The 23,854-nt window shown below is 41.1% G+C and overlaps 1 long non-coding RNA gene across 3 annotated transcripts in view; it reads left to right on the plus strand.

The window, feature by feature from the left end:
• Positions 1-21,526, plus strand: part of LOC134367431 (uncharacterized) — a 45,652-nt gene extending 24,126 nt beyond the window's left edge. For all 3 annotated transcript variants that reach the window (XR_010022410.1, XR_010022413.1, XR_010022411.1), the window contains 3 exons: positions 18,618-18,751; positions 18,857-19,011; positions 20,833-21,526. This is a non-coding gene — a long non-coding RNA (uncharacterized LOC134367431). The remainder of the gene's footprint in view (positions 1-18,617; positions 18,752-18,856; positions 19,012-20,832) is intronic.
• Positions 21,527-23,854: the final 2,328 nt, after the last annotated feature.

Below are 23,854 nucleotides of genomic sequence, written 5' to 3' on the forward strand. Positions count from 1 at the left end.
ATATGTTTTCGTGTGTCTGTAAAGCACTATTTTAAAAAATGAGCATTTTTGAGTATTTGCTTCTTTAAGTTGTATTGCATTATAGTCCAGTATAATTTTTATTATAAGTGTATCAGTTACTAAGTGAAATAGACTTAAAATATTTTTACAAGGCAAAACTAAACTATCATGTTTAAGGTTGCAACGTGGGTGATAAAACTATAAAGAAAAGTAAAAAAGAGAGGAAGAGATTACCATAAAAGTCAGCATAGTGGTTAATTTTAGGATTGAGATGGGACATGGGCCAGGCTTCTGAAGTAACTGGCAAATTCTATTTCTTGACCTGGATGGTAATCAAAAGCATATTTATAATACTCTTAATATATGCAGTTTTCTGTTATATTTTGTAATTAAAAATGGTTAAAAAAAGTATATCAACTACTCAAATGTGAATTATTTTTATAGAAATGTCCCCTGTATATTTTCATCTCAGGATACCTGAGGACTTCATTATAGATTTTTGTTTTTGGGAACATGTGAGTTACTGTATAGGCTTAACAGAGTTAGCTTAAAATATTTATCACCCCTTATAATCAAGGTCATACAGATGAAAATAAGATACCATGACTTCCCATCAGATTGGCAAAGACTTTTTAAAAAGTGTTATTCAGTGTTGGTGAAAGTATGGATAGATGGGGTACTTACCTGCCCTGCTGGTAGAAATTTAAAATGAGTACAACCTTTCTAGAAAGCCATTTTGCATTCTGTAACAAGGGCCTAAAAAAAATGCTCATACTCTGTTACCCAGTAAACTCAGCTCTAGAAAATTTATGTTAAGGAAACGATCAGAGGTGTATAGGAAGACATGTACAAAGATGTTCCTTGCAGCAGTTTTGTAATAGTGAAATCTTGGAAACAACGTAAGTGTTTAATACTAGGGAATAGTACAGTCACACGATGAAATATTATGCAGCCATCAATATGAGTAGTTTTGAATGTATGCACATAGAATAAAAGTGATGGTGAGGATGGCCAACATTTATTGATCATTTGCTATGTTCCAGGGTCTTTTGAACCTCTGTGTAAATTCTCTCATCTTTGCAACAACACTTTGAGGAATAACACTTTCTCATTTTGCAGATAGGAAAACTGAGGCTCAGAAAGGTTAAGTAACTTGCCCAAGGTCACCCTGTAAGTAAGCAATAGAGCCAGGGCTGAATACTCCAAATTTACATAAAGGCTGTTAAATGCAGTAATCTTTAAATGATGGGGTTATGGTGATTTTTATTTTCTACTTTATGTTTTCCTTTGCACTCTTCATTTATACAATAGCTACTTATTACTTTTATAATCAGAAGAAAATAGTAGCTCCTTCCATGTATTCCTGCCATACAGATATGCACTGACTTATGGAGGAAGCGTCCAGAGATGAGGGTGGGGCCAAGGGCCTTGAGGCAGGAAATACAAAATAGCTTCCTTATGCTCGGCTTCCTCTGCTCTGTGAATAGTCCAGTTTTTCTTGGAGAACACTGCCTCCTCATTACAGATTGGACAAATGGCTATCCGAGTTTGGGTTCCTTGCTTCTGAGCAAGTAGAATCTTGCTGAGGAAGGGAATGGCATGTGGAGCAGTGACAAAGGCCAGGAACTGCCTGCTTTCTGAATTTCCTACCAAAATTGCCTACTTAAATACCTGCACTTCACACTGCCTGCTTCATAAGCGTGTGTTGTATAGCAGGAGTTCTGATTTGGTGCCTCTTGTTAGCTTCTCTGCCAGCTCTGCCTCCAGATCAGGGGTCAGGAAGCCTCCTTTTGGCTCTGGCTGGGCAGCCACCTTGGTTAGTCCATGAGAACTCGTGGCTCCCAGTGGGCTATCATAGCTTTATACTGTTCCAAAAATATATCAGCTACTCCACCTTCCATCTGATCACATCTAGTCTTTTCCCAAACTTGGATCTTTTGAGGAAAGATTTTTTTAGGATCTTTTGAGGTGTGAACCCTTCTCTAGGCCTGGGGAAACCTACTCAATACTTCTTAGTAAGAGCAAATCAGTATGTAAAAGAAAGGCACTCAGGGAGTTTGCTCAAAGGTTAAGGCAGAGACCTAGGAATGAAACCTAGCTCTCCTGCTTCATAGGCCCCCCTGTGCTGTCTATATTTAGCCAAGCTGCCCCAAGCCTTGTCCACCTTGTCTGAAAGCCAAAGTAGGCACACAGTTTGCTCGTAAATATTCCTGTGCTTGCCAGCTCATGCCAGCCAATCATTTATATGTTGTTTTTAAAACTGCGAGCCTCCCCTTGCGCTCAGCTCCTAGGGCTTGCAGGGAATACACACCAAAAGGGATCAACAGCCTGAGTTTATTCCAAAGCCAAGTGACCTCAGCCAAATGCCCTAGAATGAGAGGCTTCATCTTGGCGCAGGGCTCAGCAAATGACTCCCTCTCAGACCCACTGTTCCTGGTCACAGTTCTTTGAGTGTGTTGACCTACATTCTCCCCTTCAGAGAAAAAACAGAAACCAATGAATGTCTGCAGCGAGTACTCTTGCTTTCAGGAGCATTGACTCTGTGTTCTGCCCCCTCGTCCTTCCCTTGCTCTATTATCACTCTGCTACAACCACAAGGAAGCGGTTCATGACCGAACTGGAACTCTGCCTATTGCTTACTGTCCCCATTCTACATCTGTGTTTCAGAGCTAGTATGGCCCACATATCACAGGGATGGGGGCAGAGCCGTCCCCAGCCTTCCTTTCTCTACTGCAACTCATTGCTAAGTGGCATGAGGTGGACTGATGTTGCTTCTGCATGAGAATCTTTTGGGAATCAACAGGGTGTCTCTGATTTGGGCCACACTGTACCATGCAACTGGCATCATTATGGACTGAGAGACATTCAGCTTGAGACTCCTGACTTAGCTGAATATACACCTTTGGTGTGGGCCTTCACGAAAAGTCTTAAATAGCTCAGCTCTTAGTTGCCTTGACAGGCAGAATCCCTTTTTGGAAAATGTGTTCAGGTGACTGTCAAATACCTACATTGAGATTCTCCATGGCAAATCAGTCATTTTAGGCTGGCCTTACTCTTCCCAGTCTGCATGCTGTTGCCCACTTCTTCTAGCCATCACCTGGAGGCTTGGAAAGTATATGCTCATTTTAATGTAAATCTAGGAAAAGTTAATCAGAGGAATAAATCTGCTGGGGTTCAGAGGTGGGGTGTGGATGGATTATATAATGTTTTCCAAAGTGCCTTTTGGAGTAGGTACTGGTTTTAATAACCTGCCATGTCTGTTCTCCACGACTGTGGATATCTGAGTGTATCTTTTTTAGCTCACCTATGTCTGGGTGCTTTGTCTCCCTTCTTCCTCACTTGCTCCTGTGTGTAGAGCAGATGATAACCAACTTGCCTTCTAGCATCCTATCAAATTTCATTTATGTTGAAAGTGCTAACACGGGCTTTTTAAAAGGTTCCAGGTCCTTTTCACCAGCTCCAAAATTATATTGGAGTAATAGTAGCCCCAAGTGCCTGCACCTCAACAACCAGCTAATCTCAGCTAGGCCAGAGTTAGGGTGAGCCTTTCTTCTGGGGAGCTGAGCAGGAAGCAAGTAGTAAGACAGGGCATGGCTTCAGGCCGTAGCCAGGGATCTCTACTTTTGGGGGACCATTCATATTCATGGCAATAAAGTATCTGTCTCCCACCCAATCGTCTGGGTTGGAGGTAGGATGCAAATGAATGACAACAGGACCTCTGCATTCACAGAACTGGAGAGGAGAGGGGGCAACTGGGATGGGGCCTGAGGATGGGTTGCAAGCAGTGGCAGAGTGAAGGGAGGTAGGAAGGGTGATATTGCTGAGGAGGTGAATGATGGAGGTGGACAGTAATGAAAGTTACTACTTTGATATATGCCTGAGACTCTAAAGTGAGAAGAGCCAAACTGGAAGAGTGGAGAGACAGGTACAGAACCTGGAAGAAGCTACCCTGTCTTAGAAAGTGCACTCTACTGCAGCACTATCCTATAAAACTTTCTGTGATGATGGAAGTGTTCTCTGTGCTCTCCAATATGGTACTCACTAGCCTTATGTGGCTTTTGATCACTTGAGATGTGGCTAGTGTGACTGAGGAACTGAATTTTAAATTTCATTTAATTTTCATTTAAATTTACCTAGCCACGTGTGGCTAGTGGCTATCGTAGGCGGCAGCTCAGCTCTAGAGTCACAGTTGACACTGGGGAGTGGAGGCGGTCTACAATGCTGGTTTAAAGCACGCACACTGCAAGCGGGCAGCCCTGGCATAAATCTGGCTTGCCATTTACTAACTCTGCAACCTTGGACAAATTACCCAACTTCTTTGAGCCCGTTTTCTCATCTGTAAAATGGAAATCGTAACAGTGCCTGTATAACAGAGGGCTGTTGGAAAGATTAAATTAGATAAACCATGTAAAACTCTTAACAAAGTGCCTGGCATCTATGGAGCTCTCAGTAAATGATTGCTGTTATGATGTTTTGATGTTATAATGTGATGTTTAGTCCTATCTTATTTTCTGTGCTTTGGCCCTACTCACTGAACACCAACCAGTAAATCAACTTACCTTGCTAGTGCCTTGAAGTATGAGGGAAGTGACATCTGCCTTGATTCCCTTGAGCCCCGTAGCAAAAGGTCTGTTATTTGATTTTGCAGCATTATTGTGTTCTGAGCTCTGAACCAATTGAGATTTTGAAATTAAAGAAAAGATGAAATGTCATGGTCAGAATATTAATGTGAAAAAACCCCATGCCCCTCATTCCTAATTTCCCATTCATTGGACAGGTATTTATTGACTCTATACTAAGAGACTAGTGATTAGAAGCCTAGACTCTGGAGCTGGACTGTCTGAGCTTATATCCACTACTTACTAGCTGTGTAACCTTGGGCAAATTACTTAGCCTCTTTAAGTCTCTATTTCCTTATTTGTCGATTAGGCATAATAATAGTACTTACCTCATAAAGTTGTTGTAAAGATTAAGTGAATCAATACGTGTAAAGCACTTAGGGAAGTACTTGGCACTGGTAAGCACTTGATAAATAGTAGCTGTGTGATTACTATATACTGGACACTATATTAGGTGCTGGAAAACCAAGATAAGTAAGTACCATCCCTGCCCTCATTAAGCTTATAGATTAGTGGTGGAAGAAACATATTAACATGTAAATATAATAGGGTGTTACAGACAATAAAGATGGAAGCATGCACAGGACACTGAGGGGACATCAGGAAAGAAGAGATCAAGTTGGCTTGGTTGAAGGGCAGTCTGGAAACTTTTCACAGAGCTGGAGGAAAACAGGTGGTGGGGTGCATTGCAGGTCAAAGTTTGCAGACATAAACAAGGATGATGAGTCCAGAGAACTAATGGCAATTGATAAATTGGTATGTCTAGGATGTAAGGGAGAGGGAGTAGTAGGTGGAAGATGAGATTGGAGAGGTCAGCAGGAAGCAGGTCTTGAAAGGCCTTATAAGTTTAAGAATTTGTACTTCACCTTGAACAATGGGAAACCATTGAGGGGTTTTAAGTAGGGAAGTACCATGATCAGGGCATTTTAGAAGGACCCCATTGTTGGCAGTGGGGGGCAAGACTGAAGGCGGAGACACCAGCTGGGAGGCTATTGTATTAATCAGGCATGAGATAATGATGGTCATAAACTGCATGATGATTATCATCAAATGATGAGGAGATGATGATGGTGAGAAAATTCATGGAGTCATTTTGGGACATGTTGGATTTAGGTAAGGCAATTTGATATGAATGTTTGGAAATTGTGGGGGAAAGAGGTTAGACTGGAGATACAAACATGGGAGACACAAAAACTCCACATCAGGCCCCCTTCTCTTTTCATTCTGCACTTTCGTCTTAGGTCATCTATTCCCATACTGTCTTTACGCTGCTGACTTTAAATTTGTAAACTTCTATCCATAGCCCTGGCTTCTCACTGAGGTTCAGACTTCTATAACCAGCCATTTACTTAGGATCCCCAGTTAGATGACTGATACACATCTCAAACTGAACATGTCCAAAACTCAGTTCTTGGGCTGGCTGATTAGCTCAGTTGGTTAGAGTGTGGTGTTATAACACCATGGTCAAGGGTTCAGATCCCCAGATCGGTCAGCTGCCCAAAAAAACCCAAAAACAAACAAACAAAACCTCAGTTCTTGAAGCAGTCCCCACCCTCACCTGCTTCTTCCTTTGTCTTCCATTCTCAGGGAATGGCACCCACCATCTATCTAGTTGCTTGAGCCAAAAACCTGGGAGTCACCTTTGATTTCTCTCTCTCTCTCATTCCCTACATACAATCCGTCAGCAAATCCTGCCAGCCCTATCTCCAATAAACATATTCCATATCACTCTACTTTTCTCCATCTCCTTGTCCTCCACTGTCATCTCTCCTAGGTCACTGCAGCTGTCTCCTCCCTGGTCTTCCTGCTGCTATAGTCCATTCCCCGCACAACAACCAGAGCCAACTTTTAAATATGTAAAATTTGGTCATATCATTCTCCCTACTTCAAAACCCTTCAAGGGCTTTGTTTCACTTTGTATAAGGTCTAAACTCTTTACTTTGGCCCAATAAGCTTTTGCCAAAATCTCTGATCTTATTCCATACTACACTCCTTGTTTGCTGAGCTGTAATTGGTTCCCTTGTCTGGGTCTTTGCCCTCTGCTTTAAATATTCTTCTCCCACCATCTTTGTCCTCGTCCAGATCTCAGCTCCATTGTCAGCTCCTCATAGAGGTTTTTCCTGAACATCCCAACTAAGTGGCCTTCTATTCTGGTCCACGTCTCATCACATTACCCTGTTTCATTTTTTCCCTACCACTTACCATTATCTAAAAGTATGTTTCATTTATAAGTTTGCTTGTTTATTATGTATCTTCCCCACCACTAGAATGTAAGCTCCATGAAAATGACAACCTTGTTTGCCTCATTCCTCCTGGGTGTCCAGCATCTCGTGGAGTGCCTGGTAGGTACTCAGTGGATATCTGCTGAATGAATGAGTCAGGATATGGATGGAGGTTGTTGAAGCCATGGGAAGTATGTGACTGTATGATCACTTCAAGTAGAGCCTGAAGAGTAAAATGTGGATTCTAAAGGGATGAGGAGGAAGGAGTGCCCACAAAACAACTTGGAGGAACAACCGGACTGGTAAGGAGAGACGGAAAGTGTGATGTTACAGAAGGCAATCCCACTTCCCTCCCCAGAAGTAACCAATGCTAACAGATGGATGAGTATCCTTCCAAATCACGTTCCGTATATTTGCATACATTCACAAATGTTTATATTGCATACATATGTAGTTTGGATTTTTATATAAATGAGCTCATAGTACATGTGTTATTCTATCATTTGCTTTAAAAAAACAGCTTTATTTGAGCTATAATTCACATACCACATCCACACATGTAAAGTATACAATTCAGTGATTTTTAGGATAACCATCACTGTAGTCAGTTTTTAGAACATTATCATCACTCTCTAAAGAAACCCTGCATCCTTTAGCTATTACCCCCTTATCTCCCACCCCACCCCACCCTACCCCTAAGCAATCAGTAATCCACTTCTTGTCTCTATAGAGTTCCCTATTTTGGAATTTCATATAAATAGAAGCATATACTACATGGTATTTTGTGACTGGTGGTTTATTCATGTTGTAGCATTAATCAGAACTTCATTCATTTTATTGCTGAATAATATTCCACTGTATGTATATACCACATTTTGTTTATCTGTTCATCAGTTGGTGCATTGTTTCTACTTTTTGGCTGTTATGATTAATGCTGCTATGAGAATTAATGTTCATATTTTGTGTGGGCATATATTTTCATGTCTCTTGAGTATATACCTAGGGGTGGAATTGCTGGGTCACATGGTAACTATTTAGCATTTTGAGGAACTATCAGACTTGTTCAGTGACTGAACCATTTTACATTCCCACCAGCAGCATATGAAGGTTCCAATTTCTCCACATCTTCTCTAACACTTGTTAGTATCTATCTTTTTTTATTGTAGCCATAGTAAGGGGGTGTGATATTACTTGTTTTTTTATTTAATGTGTCTTGAATATTTTTCCATGTTGGCACACATAAATATCTTGCATATTTAACTGCTACATTATATTCCACAGCAACTGTGCTTTTCAAGATGTTCCTGCCTATATCATTGTGTTATTTCCTCTACCAGGGCTCAGCAGCCTGGAAATAGAAACAGTGGTGTTGGATGATTGAATTGATCCAGATTTGGATGGCGGATAAGGCAGAGGGATAAGAGGGAGAAGAGTATTGATGGTGATGGTGAGAGAGGACTTGAAGTGGGGTCAACCTTGGTGCATATCAATCCTGGTGCATAAGTAATAGTGACAAGGAGCTGGAGTGGATGATATGGCATAGTGGCTGGAACCCTAAAAGAAGGGGTTTTATGTGAAAGTTGAATGGTATCTTTTTGTTTTGTTTTATATTTGCCTGTTTCCTTGTTAAGGCTTTGTTTGTTTTTTTTAAAGATTTAGTTATTCACTGCTCTGCCTTCTTAAGAAGGTGATTCAGAGCATAATATAACTTTGCTTTGTGACTCAAGGTGGCCATTATAACCATCTGCTTTTGCCCTGGACCTCTGAGGCATGTAGGAATATGTCTTTTCCTAATAAGTGGCTGCCAGATTGCTGTGCTTTTGAAGAAGTTCTGAGATCAGTGTATTCTCGGTTCTTCTAATGTTTGACCAAGGACCCACGTAATGCATCTCCTATGAAGTAAAGTTCATGGGTTTTATGATAGCAATTTTACCTGCTGCTTACATCGTTTTTTCTTTTCCAGATTTGTGGTTATATTATAGCAGAGGTTATGAGAAATCTGACCTCCAGAAAATGTTGGTATTTCTTTACCTTAAGTTGGCATAGGCTGTTTTTGGTAATCTAGTTGTTTAGCACTGAAGAATTTAATGAATACTTTTTTATTCACCTTATCCACACTCTTTTTAGTGATGGAGACTTGCTCTGTCCAGTAAAGTAGCCACTACCTACGTGCAGCTTTTTAAAGGTGAATATAAGTTAATTGAGAATGAATAAAATTAAAAATTTAGTCCCTCAGTTGCAGTAGCCACATTTCAAGTGCTCAGTAGTCACATGTGGCTGGTGGCTACTATACTGGAGAGTGAAGATGTGGAACCTTTTCATCATCACAGAATTTCAATTGGACAGCAGTAGTCTAGACATTGAGCCAGTCTCCTCCCAGGCTTCACGTTTCTAGACTAGGGTCTCATGTTTTAGTGTGTCCTGGCACAGCAGTCATGCTCCTGTTACTTTACAGCACCCTCTGACCTCCAACCCCTGATCTTGTCACTTGCCCTCTGTCAGTATACCAATTTCCGATGGCTCCTATAACAAAACACCACCAACTTAGTGGTTTAAAACAACACAAATTTATTATCATACAGTTCTAGAAATCAGAAGTCCAAAATCAGCCATTTTCCAGCATCTAGATGCTGCCCACATTCCTTAGCTCATGGCTCCTTCCTCCATCTTCAAAGCCAGCAGTGTGGCATCTTCAGATCTCTCCCTGACTCTCTGACCTCTGCTTCCATAGTCACATCACCTTCTCTGACTCTGTCCCTTCTGCCTCTGTCTTATACAGACTCTATAATCAGATTAGGAATCCTTGGATAGTCCAGGGTAATCTTTTCATTTCAAGCTCTTTAACCTAATCACAATTGCAGAGTCCCTTTTACCATGTAAGGTAGCATATTCACAGATCCCAGGTGTTAGGGTGTGGGCATCTTTTGGGGACCATTATTCAGCCTGCCACAGGCAGTCTTCTCCAGTGGCATCTTATTTTCCTTGAAGACGAATGCTGCACAGAGTATGCCATATACTGATATCCTAAGGTTTTATACAAAGAGAAGAGAATGTTTTAAAATCTTATTTTCTGCCTCCATCCTGTCTGAAAATATCAAAATTTTATTGTTCTGACTCCTCAATATATGATGATTCTGTGAGTATAGTGGTATAGGAGTATCTTATAGGCAAAACAAATCCACAGCTAACTCAGTATACTATCAGAGTGTTTGTCCACTGCAATACAGTTGTTATTTCAGAGCTGATCTCTGCCAGCCTTTCTTCTCATACACACAGACATGCACAAACTGGGGCCTTGATATATTAGCCAAAGCAAAGCCTCTTGAGCTTTTCTTTACCTGAGAGAGTGATACATGAAAGCCTGAGTCATTCCTAGGAGAAGCAGCAGCAGAAACCAATGCAAAGCTGGTCCTCCACTTCCAGTGTGATCAAGGTGGTGTAGACTCATTTCTCCCTGCTCCTCCAAGCTAAGTATAACTATGAACCCTGGAAATAATTCAGGAGGCATCTAGAGGAAAATTCTCAAAGCTATAAAGGAGAGGGCAGAATGGTTAGGCATCCCAGGACTGGAGGAACCCCATAGTAGCAGGGCACCATGTAACTCCCAAACCAACAGAAGAAGGTGACCCAAGCCCAGCATTTCCCAATCCCCAACCTAGCAACAGAAGGTGAATTAGATAGGTTTCTTCCTTCTCTGGATTGAGTGGGAGTCCTGCCAACACCACCAGGTGAGCATGACAACTCCAGCAAAGGGGATCTAGCAGGGAGCCTCACTGACAGTAAGCAGCCAGGAGAAGTGCTCACCTTTCCCACCAGGCCAGAGACTCCCCTGTCCCACCAAAAGATACTATACAACCAAGGGCACTATCAAAGGGAAATGCCACCACCACAAGTAGCCTGGCCTGGGAAGCCTCTTTGTCCTGATGGTCTTGAGGGTCCCCTCTCCCCCTGAAAGAGGCCAGGAGTGCAGGCAGCACTGGCAGGGTGGTCCCACCAGGATAAGCAGAAGCAAAGAAGATTCTTTGTTCCCACAGAATATTCGTTTTCCCCCACCTAGAGGCATCAGGAAACCTGGCCTGGGCAGACTCTTCTGCTTCTTCAGGCACTACCAGCAGGGACCCATCAGCACCACATTAATCAAGCAGACCAAAATAGCACCACAGAGGCTCTGAAAAGTAAATTGTCATTGGAATCACAGTCTACAAAAGTAGGCCAGGACCTGTGTGCTAAACCTAAATGGTGACTGCCTGTTAAGATAAAAGATTTAAATAAGAATCAGTCTTCTAACTTAATAGTCAACACATCCAGAATACCACACACACACACACACACCAAAAAAAAAAAAGAAAAAAAACCAAAATGCCCTGAGATAATCAGCTGATACTAATCAAATGTTAGAATTATCTGACAAGGGTTTTAATGTAGCTATTGCAAAAATACTTTAATTGCAAAGTCTGTTGAAACAAATGAAAACTAGAAAATCTCGTGAAAGAAATAGAAGTTATAAAAAAGAACCAAATACACTACAAGCTGTGTGACATTTGGCGCATCCAGTCTCTGATTAGGAACATGGAGAAGGGCAAGAGCAGGATGAGACTGGAAACAGTTGTGTGGTTCTGTAATGGAGCTGCAGTTGAATGATTTAACCAATAAGGAATTTTATATTGTCAAAGGACACAGACCTCAACCTTGCCTGAGTGGATAGTTTTCTGAGGGGAAGGAGCACTTCCTGGGGAGTCAAGAGCTGGGAAACCTGGTTTTGAGCATGTGGCTGTGTGGCAGTCTCTGATATGCCTCTCTCTGGGGGCAGGAATTACTTCAAATCCACGAAGTGAGGCTAGTCAAATACAAATAACAATAAACAGCCCAACTGCATCCTTCCCTTTTAGTGAGTGCTCACTGTGTGCCAAGCACTGAGCCAGTCTGTCAGCATCTATTCATGGAGTCCTCACAACAGCCCTCTGCAAAGGCATTTGTGAGAACTCAGGTTTAATTGAATTAAAGTCCCTCAGAAGACATCTGTGGGTGGCTACCAGCCTTCAAAGCCCTGTGCCAGGTGTAGGTGTAGGTGATCCCGTGACGACATCCTTCATAGACATACTTGACTAGAACCCATGGCAGGAGGGGGTAGGTATGATCCTTGGGTGGAGTGACATGGGGGTCCTGAGGAGTGAGTAGCCACATTCTGGGGGTGTTTGAGAGGACTTTCTTTTGGCAGGGGTATTTGAGCTGGGCTTCCAGATGCTGGTGAGAGCAAGCATGGGCTTTGGCCATGAAAGTCAGGAAGACCTGGATTCAAGTCCCAACTCCTTTACTTCCTAGCTGTGGGACCTTGGGTAAAGGACATTACCTTACTGAGCTTCAGTTTCCTCATCTGTAAAATGGGTATAATCATTGCTATAATCTTTGTTGGGTTGTTGTGAGGATGACATAAGAAGATGCTCAGAGGGCCGGCCCGTGGCTCACTCGGGAGAGTGTGGTGCTGATAACACCAAGGCCCCGGGTTCGGATCCCATATACGGATGGCCGGTTCGCTCACTGGCTGAGCATGGTGCTGACAACACCAAGTCAAGGGTTAAGATCCCCTTACCGGTCATCTTTTAAAAAAAAAAAAAAAGAAGAAGAAGAAGATGCTCAGAGCATTCCCAGGAAGGGCCAATCTGTGCCTCTTTACTTAAAGTCTCCTTCTGGTGCTACTTCCTCAAGGAAGCCTTTCTTGGTCTCTTCTTCCTCCAAATTCATGCATTTTGTACCTGATTAAAACACCTGTTCACGTTTTAAAAAAGAACCCAATGGAAAGTATAGAACTGAAAAATATAATATCCAGCAATTTAGAATTAATACAGTGGAGACGCGGAGGACAGAATCAGTGAACTTGAAGATAGATCAGGAGAACGTACCCAATCTGGATAAGAGAGAGAAAAAAGATTGAAAACAAATGAATAGGGCTTCAGGGACCTATGGAAAATAACAAAGGATCCAACATTCATATAATCAGAGTCCCAGAAGGATACCAATTCAGACAAAGACAATAGAAAACAAAACTACAGATCAATTTCTTTCATGAACTTAGACATGAAAATCTTCAAAAAAATATTAGCAAAGTGAATCCAACAATGTATAAAAGAATTATAGTCCATGACAAAGTGGGATTTATTCTGTGCATGCAAGGCTGGTTCAGTATTTTAAAATCAACTGATACAATTCACCATGTCAACAAACTAAAGAAGAAAAATCATGTAACCACGTTAGTTAACACAGACAAAGCATTTGCCAAAATTCAACATTTATTCGTGACGTAAACTCTTAGTACACTAGGAATAGGGAGGAACTTCCTTAACCTCCTGAAGAGCATCTATAAAAACCTACAGCTGACATTATATTTAATGGTGAAAGACTGAATTCTTTCCCTTTAAAATCAGCACTATGCAAGTGTGTCTGTTCTCACCACTTCTATTCAACATTGTACTGGCTAGAACTTCCAGTACAAGAAAGAGGAAAAAAAACTTCCAGCACAACAAGGCAAGAAAAAGAAGTAAAAGGCATACAGATTGGAAAGGATCAAGTGAAACTGTCTCTATTTGCAGAAGACTTAATTGTCTACATAGGAAATCCGAAGGCATCTTTTAAAAGAAAAAAAAAAAAAACCAAAAAACTCCTAGAACTAATATTTGAATTCATAAAGGTCATATGATACAAAATTAACACAAAAATCAATCACATTTCTACATACTAACAATGTGGAAGTCTAAATAAAAAACACAATACCATTTGTAATTGCTCCAAAGAAAATGAAATACTTAGGTAAAAACTTTGAAAATGCAAGGATCTGTATGCTGAAAGTGACAAAACACTGATGAAAGAACTCAAAGAAGACCTTAATAATTGGAGAGACTTACTGTGTTCACAGATTGGAAGACTCAACATAGTAAAGATGTCAGTTCTCTCCAAAATGATCTGTAGTCTAATGAAATCTCTCAAAATCCTGGCAAGGATTTTTGTAGACATAGATAAGTTTATTCTAAAATTTATATGGAAAGACAAAGGACCTAGAGTAGCTAAAATGGTTTTGGTAAAGAATAAATTGGGAGGAATCACTCTTCCCAAAGTAAAGGCTTACTATATATAGCTACTTTTACCTAGACATCCCACTTTAAACAAAAATTAAGTGAATAAACAAAAAGTAACTCAAAATGGATCACAGACTTAAATGTAAGGCGTAAAACTATAAAACTTCTAGGAAAAAAAAAAGAACACAGGAGAAAATCTTCATGATCTAGGGAGCAGCAAAGAATTCTTAGGCTTGGCACCGTAAGCATGATCCATAAAAGGAAAAATCCATTAAGTTGCACTTCATCAAAATTAAAAATCTTTCCTCTGTGAAAGGTTCTATTAAGAGGATGAAAAGGCAAGCTGCAGACTGGGAGAAGATATTTGCAAACCACATATCCGACAAAGGACTCATATCTAGAATACATAAAGAACTCTCAAAACTCATCTAATTAGAAAGTGGGCAAAAGATATGAATAGATATTTTACCAAACAGGATATACAGATGGCAAGCAACACATGAAAAGATGCTCAGCATCATTAGCCATCAGAGAAATGCAAATTAAAACCACAGTGAGATATCACTACATACCTATCAGATTGGCTAAAATAAAAAAATAGTGGCAACACAAAATGCTGGTAAGGATGCAGAGAAACTGTATAACTCAGACATGGCTAGTGTTCTTCAACAGATTAGTGATTAAACAAACTAATTCATCCATGCTATGGAATGCTACACAATTTTAAAAGGTTATGTACAGTATGATTATTTATGTGACACTCTTGAAATGACAAAAATAGAGATGGGAAACAGATTAGTGGGTTCCAGGGGATAGGGAATGGGCAGATAAGAGGTGGGTGTGAATACAAAGAGTAGCAGCAGGAAGGATCTTTGTGGTGATAGTACAGTTCTGTATTGTGTTGGTGGATACATGAACCTACACATGTGATAAAATATCATAGAACTAAATAAATGGACAAATTAACACAAACAAATGATTACAGGTAAAACATGGGAAATCTGGACAAGATCGATGGGTTGTACCAATGTCCTGGTTGTGATATTATAGTACAGTTTTACAAGATGTTAGCACTGAGGGAAACTGGGTAAAGGGGTATCTTACTGTATTATTTCTGGCAGTTGCATGTGAATCGACAGTTATCTCAAAATAAAAAGTTTAATTGAAAAACGATAAAGATGAAAAATTTGGGCCATGAACATTTTGCCAGAAACTGGAGGAAGGAATCTGGCTCATTGTATAGGCATGAAACTAACTGGCCATCTGGCTACCAAAATAGATGGTTACAAGGAACAGTGACTCCCCAAGCCTGGATATGCAGCACCTTAGGGCCTCTGGTAATCCAAAGAAGTATTGTTCACCTTCTGTAAATGCTCAGTAACCAAATTTAATTTAAAATCACTTTAATGAAAAAAAACAAGCCTTTGCTATATACATCTTCATACCAGAGGGCAGCACTAGGAAATCAAAATAGGGTATCTTAATCTGTCCCCAGCCCTTCCTAAATAGGAATTGCTGGTTTGATCATTCTTCATGAGTTTAAGATATTAGGCCTACGTGGCCCTGTTAACTGTATAGTGAAGAGCCATCACCCAGTCAGTCAGCTGGCTCTGACCACAAGAGAAACTAGGAGGGGAGTGAGAGACTGTGGGTTATTGGCTGCAAACCCCATTCCATTGTTAGGCCTTGGCATACATATGTTGTATCTTCTTCAAGTTGATACCTTCCTTAGGAGGAGTTCTGAGGGTTTTTATAACTTTTTCTTCAAAGCCCATTTCATGCCTGTTCTTCAGACCTGGAGTATCTTGAACTTACTACTTGATTTTTTAGAGGGTAAACTTGATTTGCAGAGGACTAAAAAATTGGAAAAGCACATGTTCCTTTTTTTCTTAATTTTATTTTTCAAATTATGTAGAAAAATCGACTATATTAGTATACAGTTCTACGAATGCTAACACATATATAGATTCCTGTAATCACCACCACAACCAGGGTACAGAATTGTTTCTTCATCTTTAAAACTCTGTCATGCTGCCCCTTTGTAGTTATATCTTCCCTCCACGCCCTAACCCTGGCAACTGTAGTTTTGTCTTTTTGAGAATGTCATATAAATGGAATCATACCATAGGTAATTTTGAAACAGGTTTCTCTCGCTCAGCATGTCTTTGAGATTCAACGTATCATTGCATCTATCAATAGTTCATTAAAGTACATTTTTTACTTAAGAATTGATCCCCATTTTATTTTCAGATTAAGTTCTGTAAGCTGACTTCGTGATAGTATAACAAAGTAATTCATGTGCAATTAAATCACATTTGGTCAAATGACTGGCAGTTATTTCCATGTTTTTCTTATCCAGTTCTTAATGTTTCTTCTGGTGAAAAAAAGGAGAGAGGCAAGAAGTAGACAGTAATTTCCAAACAAGCATTATAGAGTTCTGAAACCAGAAAGCAGCATCTCTGACTGCCTGAAGTATTCTCAGATCATTTCTCTCACTAACTGGGAACCTCCCAGGACAGAAGTGGCCAGTGGACTTCTGTACGTACATATGGTTCTTGCCCAGGAGCTTCCGTGTGATTCTAGAGCAAGTCCCACACAAAAGAACAGGGACAACTGTTGCAGGAAGTAATGTTTTAAGGAGTTCTTAAACTACCGTCCCAAGTACCCCAAAGTATTTCTTGCAAAGGTTTAATGTTCATATTTAAAGTTCATGTCTGAACTTTCCACCATTAGAATCACCTGTTTGGGCTAGGAAATTCCAGAGGAAGAAATTCTTCTCTTAAGAATGCAGATTTGTCACTTATTAGGATATTCCATTACAAAGTTGGATCCTGAGGGATTAGAATGATACCTTTTGATTTGAGTATGAAAAAGGTCTGGAGTAGTGCTCAGTGCTAAGAAATAGGAACCCCAGCTTCGATTAAGAGGTGGGACGGGGAATGACCCTGCTCAGACAGATGTCAGCAGGAGATACTGGGGCTCAGGGAGGTGGGCTAGAAGGTGAGGAAAGTGGCGAAGGAGGTATTGGGCCATAATGAGAACAAACTGTGCCTATTTCATACATACGAGTTTTGTCTACGTCATGCCCTCCTGGGCCCCACTATTCAGTTGGATAGCTAGATGCCTGTTTGCTTCGGCTTTATCTACTGCCAGATAAACACTAAGTATAAAAAGCTTTGAAACCCAATTGAATAAAAAAGGAGTGTTTATGAATCCAGGGATAAGAGCACCTTCTGGTTGCAGGAGAGCTTTATTCTTTATTTAGTTTCCTCTTCTTTGTGTTTACAGTCTGTATTAGTCCGTTTCTGTTGCTTATAACAAAATACTTGGAACTGGGTAATTTATAAAAAAAAACCCGAAATTTATTGCTTACAGTTTCTGAGTCTGAGAAGTCCGAAGTCCATCTGGTGGTGGCAACAGTGAACCAGGGGTCTTACATTACAAGATGGTGGAAGCAGAGCGAGCAGAGAGACAGACAGACTCTTCTCTCTCTTCTTTTAAAGCCTTCAGAACCATGCCCCTGACTACCAGTTTTAATCCATTCACTACTGCATGGTCCTACAATCTAATCACTTCTTCAAGGCTCCACCTTTCAATTACCATAATAGGATTTTCCGCCCTCTTAACAGTCACAGTGGGGGCCGAGTTTCTAATATATAAAACTTGGGGACACAATTCAAGCTTCAGTGAGTTTTAGGGGGACATAATTCAATCCACTGCATTCTGCCCCAGCCCCCCAAAACTCATGTCCTTTTCACATACAAATACGTCATTTCATCCCCAAAGTCTTAACTTGTTTCAACTCAGAAGTCCAAAGTTCAAAGTCTCATCTCTGAAATCAAAACAAGATATCTACTTCCAAGATATAATGGTGGGACAAGCATAGGATATATATTCCCATTCCAAAAGGAGGGAATAGGCCAAAAGAAAGGTGTAACAAGTCCTAAGTAAGTCTGAAACCCAGCAGGGCAGGCATTGAATCTCAAAGCTGGCGAATCATACACCTTGACTCCATGTTTGATGTCCTCTGCATGCTTGTGTGGGGGTTGGGTCCCCAAGTCCTTGGGCAGCTCTGCTCCTATGGCTTTCCTGGTCTCAGGCCACACTTCAGCTCTCCCAGGCTGGTGTTCCATTCTGGTAGCTCCACAGGTCTGGGGTCTCCATGGTGGTCCCGCTGTCATGGCTCCAATAGGCATAGCGCTCTTGGCGTTTTTCTGCTGCAGTTCTGACCCCTTGTTTCCGTTCAGCATTGCTCTAGGGAAGGCTGTATGTGGTGGTTCTGCCCATGACAGGTCTCTTCCTGGGCCCTCAGACTTTTCCATATGTCCTTTGAAATCAAGGTGGAGGCTCCCAAGCCTCCACAGCTCTGGCATTCTGCCAGCTTGAAGACTTAACACCACGTGGACACTGTCAAGACTTCCAGCTTATATCTTCCAAAGCTGTGGGTCCAGCCACACCTGGGGCCAGTTTAGCAATGGCTGGAGCAGCCAAAGCAGCTGGGGTGCTGGTGCTGGAAGCAGCTTCCTGAGGTGGTCCTGGGCAGTGAGCCTGTGGAGGGCACCTCAGGTCTGTTCCCCAAGACCATGTTGTCTCCCTAGGCCTTTGGGCCTGAAATGGAAGGGTTGTTCCCAGAGACTTCTGCAATGCCTTCAGGGCCTTTTCCCTCTCCTCTTGATAATCTTTTTCTTTTGTATTACTCTTCTTAGCACCGTTGCATTTTTCTTCTGAAAATGCTCTCTGCTCTCTCTGCTTCCACCATCTTGTAATGTGAGACTTCTGGCTCATTATTACCACCATCAGATGTGTTCCTTGGACTTTGGACATCCCAGCCTCCAAAACTGTAAGGAATAAATTTCGTTTTCTTTATAAATCACCCTGTTCCAGGTATTTTGTTATAAACAATAGAAACAAACTAATACACAGCCTTTCCCCTTTCTCCCCAAAGGCAAGCCTCCCGTGAAGTCCTACTTGTAAAAGCAACTCAACTGCCAAGTATTGAAGACTGCCAGTTTCTGCTAGGGGAGGGATTCAGTCTCAAGTAGCAAGATTTATCCCGGAACTGAGGGCAATAGGACAGTCCATGTACACTGCATCCAGGCGGTAAGCTCCCCTTCTGCCCAAGGCCATGGTCTTTTTCACCAATGTTATTTTACAATTTCCTACTACCCCTCACAACTAATGAAGTAAGGGCATGTATGTCCAGTAATACAACTAATTTCTGTCAATTAGCCAGGGCCCAACAGTTGGTAAATCAGTAGATCATGCTTCAGTTGACACTTTTTCAGTCTAATGGTTTGTAAAACAGATGGCTGCTTGTCTTATTCATATGTAAGTGGCTCTTACTACATGGAAAGGATGTTGAAAACAACAAAAGAATAATCAAAAGCAAAATTTATCACCTTGATTTTTAACAGACTCAAACCATATAGTGGCAGTAGCTCTTGGTTAAATAATCAAAGCAACGGGTTGACAGCAGAAGCATTGGAGGCAGGCACAGCCTCATTCCTGAGGGATTCTGACCATGGGACCTGTACGCCAAGCAGGTGTGCTTAGGTGAGGCCCAGGAAGTGGGAGATCTGAGCGTTAAGATAGCCCAAACCTTTTCCAGTTAACAGTCATAAAGGAAGTGCTATTTGAGAAAGAGCAGAAATAAAATACACCTAGGAAGCTAGTAAGGCATTTTGAGACACAAATGAGAATGGGGAAGAAATGCATCTTTACAGCTAGTGCAGTCAGGAGCCTTTCATGTTGAAGCATGAACATTTTCAACTGGGGCAGCAACCTCCCTACCATTTTTGTTGATCTAATTTTCCCTTTCAGTTGCTTCTTCTCTGTGCCCAGCCCCCTGTGGGACTGCATGCTATTATCTCATGGTGGTGATACCATCTGCTGAAAAAGCTGGCAGCTGAGCAATCCCTATCTTCTAAAATTGTGGCCTGCCTCTACCTGCCCTGGTACAAGAAGCAGAAGGCAGTATGTTGTCCCCCAAACCCTGCTCAGGGGACGGAATCAGCTCCATACATTGAAGCAGAAAACTCAAACTTAAGTAGTTCCCCAAGCGGGACTCTCTGCCTGTGGTGTTCAATACTAAGGTTTTGGGAGTCAGCCTAGGTCTGCATATTGCCTAGGTGGTGGACCAGATGACACAGTCAGTTTAGTGAAAGTAGTTGATAAAGACACCAGGCATGAGAAGCTCATGGTCCTGGGTCTGATGTAAAGGAAATAGTTAATTTCTTGGCCACTGAGTTTACCTCTATCACTGGTCACCTGGGCCTACAGGAAAGCTGTTTGGTCACAAGAGTTGAGAGGTTATAGGTGATTCTGAATAATCCCATCCTCAACCTCGGAAAAAGAACTGAAAGGACATGGTTTATTCATAGATCAGTTGTACCATCTTTTTGTAGAAAGGACAGCATGATCTTTATTCACAATCCCCCACTAAAAGTATTTTATAACTTCAGAATTCAAGTGAGGAACAAAGGCATTACACTGGTAAATTGTACCTAGCTGGCAGTATGGAAGAAAATGCACAGGGCACACTGTCCGTACTCTAATTCTAACCCCAACCCCATGAAGCTTTGGAGGTTTGGGAAGAATAGTTGGTGAGTTGAGAACAGTAGTTAAATACTTCTTATTTTACATATATTAAGATATTCTTAACACTTAATGACAAGTGGGAGGGAAGTTGTGAAGAGACAACAATATTCACTATTTCCTCAAAAGTTAGCAGGGTTAGGGTGTACTTCTTGATTTGACAAGGAGACAAAGGTGGTTTGAGTTTTTCCCTTTTGAGTCATTGATTTGATCTCAAAGGGGCACAGCCTTACTGTTGTACAGCTGAGCACTGACATTAATAACAAGAAGTCAATCACATTTCCCCCTTTGACTCTCTTTCTTTTACCATATTTTGTGATTGTCCAGGTTTGGTGGATTTTCTCCTTTTCTCATGGTCTTAAAAAGAATATGGTCAGAGAGAACAACAAATGCTGGCCAGGATTCAGAGAAAAGGGAACCTCCTACACTGTTGGTGGGACTGTAAATTGGTGCAGCCATTATGGAAAACAGTATGGAGATTCCTCAAACAACTGCAGATAGAACTGTCATATGATCCAGCAATCCTACTACTTGGTGTGTACCCACAGGAATGGAAATCATCATGTTGAAGGCATACCTGCACTCCCATGTTTATCATAGCTCTATTTAGAATAGCCAATAGTTGGAACCAACCTAAATGTCCATCAACAGATGACTGGATAAATGTGGTTATATACACAATGGAATACTACTCAGCCATAAAAAAGAATGAAATTCTGCCATTCGCAGCAACATGGATGAGCTTGGAAAAAATTATGTTAAGAGAAATAAGCCAGGCACAGAAAGAAAAATACCACATGTCTTCATAAGTCGGAGCTAAAAAAGAAAGAAAGATACAGCAATCACAATAATTCATTGAACTTTCAAAAGGAGACAACTGAACTGAGGTCACCAGAGGTGGGAAAGGGGGAAGGGGTATGAGGAAGGAATTGGTAAATCAATTACATTGTATAATGTTGAATATACTAATTATCCTGATTTGAGCATCATGTATTGCACACAGGTATTGACATTCAACTCTGTACCCACAGATATGTATAATCAACTATGTTTCAATTTTTAAAAAAGGCAAAAAAAAAAAAAAAAAAAGACAACAATCACAATAATTCCTTCAACTATTAAAAGGAGAGAATGGAACTGAAGACACCAGAGGTAGGAAAGGGGGCAGGGGGTTAGGGATAAATTGGTAAAGGGCCACAAAAAATGTTTATGTTGTGTAATGATTTAAAAACAAATATTACTAAACACCCACACAAAGAATATGGTCAGCTTGTGTACATTTTTATTAATGTAGGAGAGCAGTGATATAGCTACAAGTAAAGTGGAGGTAAACCAGGAGTCAAAGAAGCATAGACTGTTCCAACTGGAGGAGTCATAGAAACAACTGAGGCCAGCCCCTTCACTTTTACAGGAAGTAAACCCAGAGAGGGAAGGTGGCAGGTCTCATGATTCCCATTCTTGTTCTGTTTCCAAAATATGATACATGACTTGATTGCTACATACTTTCTTTTCTAATTGTGGTTTGTAAAGGTTATTAGTTAGCATTCCTGGGGCATGTAGCCAATTAGGTATTAAGGGACTAGATCCAGAACCATACAAATTAAACATTTGCCCTGAATGATCAGATCCTGAGTAGACTCTAGCTTTCATTGTTAAGTGCTGGCATTCTCCTAGATTTTGTCCTTGGCCCTCTTTTTTTTATGAGTAGCTGTATGTTCTGGGTTGGTCTGTCTGACAAATGTAAGACTTAACTCTGAACTGGAAAATTGTAGCTGTAGTTCTTATGATTTTCTGCCTATCTCAGGGGACGTGTCCTTTCTTCTGTTCAATACTGACGTTTTCACCCATCCATCTCTTAAAATTCTTTGTTCTCTTATGCTCTCTGCCACTTTTGTAATCTCAGCAAAACGTGTATTTTGTTTTAATAAAAACAAACAAAATCCTTTGAGCTGATGCCCCCCTTAGCTATTCCCTTGTCAGCCAAGCCTCTTGAAAGAATAATCTGTACATGATGTTCCACTTTCTTCCTTTTCATTGGCTCCAATGCCAAACGCGATGGACACCTTTTAGTCTTTATTTTCAGTGATGTTACTCTGCAGCATTTGGCACTGTTCAACCCCTCACCTGCTTGAAACTCTCTCTTCTCTGGTTTTTATTAAACCACTCTATCCTGATTCTCCTACTCTGACTATTCCTCAAGGAAATTGTTTGACAGTAGTTATTTTTGACGTTAATGCTCAGCTTAAATCTCCTTAATTGAAATACTTCCCAAACTGTAATCTCCCATGAAGGAGAGGTAAAGCCCTGGGACACAGCCAATTGGACTAGGGATGGGTATCTAACTAGAGGTGGATGGCTGATTTGCAGGAGTCCATTCTCTCTCCCAGGAATGTAGTGAAATGAGGAAGTTGACTGTATGGAGCCAGGCCAGGAGGTCATATAGATGCAGTGGCTGAAACTACCATTTTTTTTTTGGTTATGAATATTCATGAGATACAGAGCTGGTTGTCACCCCTCGTGTCCAAGATGTGAAGGCCAGATTCACACTGGCAGCTTGCCCATTTCCACAAATTGCGTTTGTACCCTGTGTCCCCCACCCAATTATCCCCCACCCCTTCTCCCCTTCCCCCTTTCTCCCCTCCCACTCCACTTTGTATCCTGAGGTATGCTCTCTCCCTCTGCAATCCAACGCACCACTGTGGTCTTTCTTTCCTTCCTTGTTTCTTTCTTGGCATTTGGGATGAGTGAATACAAGACACTGCTCGGCAGAGGATGGGAGTGGAGAAAATAAACCCAACACTCACGGAGAAGCAGGGAAAAGAGATCATGATCCAGAGAAACGTGGAGTAGCAGAATGAGGAGGGAGAGAGGGGAAGAGTTGTGAAAAAGAATAAGAGGGAGAGAGAGGAGTGATGAGAGAGCACCCAGAAGCATTCTAGTTTCTGTGGGGTGCCTGTGCTTGTTGCGTTAAATTGCTGGGTGATTCCCTTGTATCATTGTAATAACCCTCTGTTTTCATTACTTTATTTTAGTGGGTTATTGTTTCTTGCAACCTTTCCCCTGAGGCATCTCGTCCCCCGCCGGCTCCTCAAATTCTCTGAGTAATCTCATCCACTTATTTTTTTCCAGTTTTAAAATGTTTTTATTTCTGTCAATGTAATACATGCCCATAGTTTAAAAATCAAGAGTACCAAAGGCTTACAATGATAAGCAGAAGTCCCTATGCCCACCCCTTTCCAGAAGCAATTACTCTTTGAGATGTTCCTTAGGGTGTTTACCTCACTCACTTTAAAAAAATATGCTTTTCCTGCTCTTTCTTTTTTATTATTGTGGTAAGAAATACATAGCA

This window comes from Cynocephalus volans, chromosome X (genome assembly GCF_027409185.1).
Source record: "Cynocephalus volans isolate mCynVol1 chromosome X, mCynVol1.pri, whole genome shotgun sequence".
Taxonomy (NCBI): Eukaryota; Metazoa; Chordata; class Mammalia; order Dermoptera; family Cynocephalidae; genus Cynocephalus; species Cynocephalus volans.